This window comes from Theropithecus gelada, chromosome 8, assembly GCF_003255815.1.
Source record: "Theropithecus gelada isolate Dixy chromosome 8, Tgel_1.0, whole genome shotgun sequence".
Taxonomy (NCBI): domain Eukaryota; kingdom Metazoa; phylum Chordata; class Mammalia; order Primates; family Cercopithecidae; genus Theropithecus; species Theropithecus gelada.
This window is the reverse complement of record NC_037676.1, coordinates 41,046,933-41,050,026: the sequence shown is the minus strand read 5'-3', so window position 1 is coordinate 41,050,026 and position 3,094 is coordinate 41,046,933. Positions and strand designations below refer to the sequence as shown.

Genomic DNA, 3,094 nt, shown 5'->3' with positions numbered 1-3,094 from the left:
TGGTTTTTTCTTTTCTTTTTTGAGACAGGGGTCTCACTCTGTTACCCAGGCTGGAGTTCAGTGGCTCAATCTTGGCTCACTGCTCACTGGAGATAACGTGAGCTCCTGGGCACAAGTGATCCTCCCATATCAGCCTCCCAAGTAGCTAGGATGACAGGTGTGCACCACCACACCTGGCTAATTTTTATTTTTTGTAGAGCTGGGGTCTCCTATGTTGCCCAGGCTCTTGAACTCCAAGCCTCAAGCGATCCTCCTGCCTCAGCTCCCAAAACGTTGGGATTATAGGAGTGAGCCACTGTGCCTGGCCAATATCTTTGTTATAAAGAAGAAACCCTAAAGTCAGAGGCATGATGTCTGCAATCTACTCGTATACACAGAGAGAATTATGACAGATAAACTTCAAAAAAATCTTTGGATAAACTATACACAAAATTTTCTCTAAATTATTCTTGTAACTTTCCCACATGTTTGAAGTAATTACAAAATAAAAAGGATTTATAATATAAGTCTATGGGGGCCAGGTGTGGAGGCTCATATCTGTATTCCCAGCATTTAGGGAGGCTGAGGGGGAGGATTGCTTGAGTCCAGGAGTTTGAGACCAGTCTGGGAAACATAGCAAGACCCTGTCTCTGTAAAACTTTAAAAATTGGCCCGGCACGGTGGCTCATGCCTGTAATCCCAGCACTTTGGGAGGTCGAGGTGTGGTGTTGGGGTGGATCACGAGGTCAGGAGTTTTCGACCAGCCTGGCCAACATTGTGACACCCCCATCTCTACTAAAAATACAAAAATTAGCCAAGTCTGGTGGCGGGCGTCACGTAATCACAGCTACTTGGGAGGCTGAGGCAGGAGAATCGCTTGAAACCAGGAGGCGGAGTTTGTGGTGAGCTGAGATCACACCATTGCACTCCAACCTGGGCGACAGAGCGAGATGCTGTCTCAATAAAAAACAAAAAACAAAAAACAAACAAACAAAAACTTTAAAAATTAGCTGGGTGTGGTGGTGTACACCTCTGGTTCCAGCTACTCCAGAGGCTGAGGCAGGAGGATCCCTTGAGCCCAGGGGTGAGCTGCAGCTAGCTATGATCACACCACTGTAGTCCAGCCTAAGTGACAGGGGAAGGCCTCAAAAAGCCTGAGTCCAACTTTAAAGAGTTTCATCTTTTATTTAAAACAAACAAACAAACAAACAAACCAACGAACACACAGCGCTTCCCTTACCGTGCTTGCTGAGCTCCCGCGCCCGCGGAGCTCGCGCCAGGCTCCTGGGAAAGGACGGGGCGTGTTACTCGGGAGCAGCTGCTCCAGTGCTCCTCCAGGCCCCGATCGGGCTAAGACGGCGGCCTCCCTCCCTTCACCTTTCCTCTCTTGGCGCGACCCTGCGGCGGGCGAGTGACTGCGACCACGCCTAAAAGGCGACTCTTCTGATTCAAGATGACCAACGAAGAACCTCTTCCCAAGAAAGTTCAACTGAGTGAAACAGACTTCAAAGTTATGGCAAGAGATGAGTTAATTCTAAGATGGAAACAATATGAAGCATATGTACAAGCTTTGGAGGGCAAGTACACAGATCTTAACTCTAATGATGTAACTAGCCTAACAGAGTCTGAAGAAAAACTAAAGCAACAACAGCAGGAGTCTGCACGCGGGGAAAACATCCTGGTAATGCGACTAACAACCAAGGAACAACAGGTGCAAGAGTGTACTACTCAAATCCAGTACCTCAAGCAAGTCCAGCAGCTGAGCCTTGCCCAGCTGAGATAACAATGGTAGACCCAGCGATCAAACTTGGTTTTCCTAAAAATCAAAGGTGAACTGAAATAGACTAAAGATAAACTGGAACAAGCCCAAAATGAACTGAGTGCCTGGAAGTTTACGCCTGATAGAGGCCTGATGGCGTCAGACTATTCCGAAGAAGTGGCCACCTCCGAAAAATTCCCCTTCTAGAACATGTAGACACTTGAGAAATGTTTCTGTTTGAAGAATATAGAGGGAGAAACAGAAGTCTTAAGTCTGTGGCACACTGTGTCTTCAGACTGTTTGAAGGAATGAAAACCTAGAGATTTTAAATCATGAATTGAACATGTAAAATTCCAGTAAAATGTAAAAATGGAATATGCATCGCTCTTAACCTTAAGCATAGTGACTTAGAGACACTGTGTATCAGTTTTGCCAATAAGACTGGACTTCATTATTGCTGTTGAACTTCTCGGTCAAAACTCAAATGAGGTGAATTTTGCCTTTAAAGGGTTTATTTGCTGAGAACCAACTTTTAATAGTCACGAGAGAATCAAATAACAGATGTCAGTATAAGGAGCGCATATATTTAACCATTTAGTTTGGGGCTCTGTATTACTTGCTTGAGCCTTAATCAGTGTGGTTTTATTCAATGGTTTGTTCTTTGAATGGTTGCAAAAACTGTAGATTATCTTACTGAGGACTGTACAAACATGAAGGTGTGGTATGAAACTTCAGGTTGAAACTGTTTGAAGCATTATAAACATTCATGTCACAACTAGATTGTATAAGGATATTAGCTGTGATGAGACTCACTGCATTATTTTTTTAGTGAATTTTATGAAATCCCCATTCCATTCAACAGGCACATGTTTAAAAGAGCATTGTCGTTGGTGTTAATGGGGGAATGTGTTCCTTCATTGTATTTGGCCCTTTTGTATTGCACTCTTGATATTAAATTAAATGTGCCTTGAAATAAACAAACACACAAAAAAAATTTTTACAACAAATATGACAAGGGGTTAATAGGTATTAAGTCTTTTTTTTTTTTTTTTTTCCTTTTGAGATGGAGTCTTACTCTGTCACCCAGGCTGGAGTGCAGTGGCTCCATCTGGGCTGACTGAAACCTCCGCCTCCCGGGTTTAAGCGATTCTCCTGCCTCAGCCTCCAGAGTAGCTGGGATTACAGGCCTGAGCCACCACACCTGGCCCAATAGGTATGAATTCTGTCATTATGATCTCATGTGGCACAGTGAAAGATGCAGGTACCTGAAGATCAAAGAGGGTTTCTCACATTGTATGGGCTAAGTTCCCCCAACTCTCCTTGTTTGCCTTACTTCCAAGAAAAGGGCAGTTCCGT

General features: G+C 44.1%; 1 pseudogene; it reads left to right on the top strand.

The window, feature by feature from the left end:
* The first annotated feature begins 1,432 nt into the window (after positions 1–1,432).
* LOC112630769 lies at positions 1,433–1,945 on the top strand (annotated as a pseudogene).
* The last annotated feature ends 1,149 nt before the right edge of the window (positions 1,946–3,094 follow it).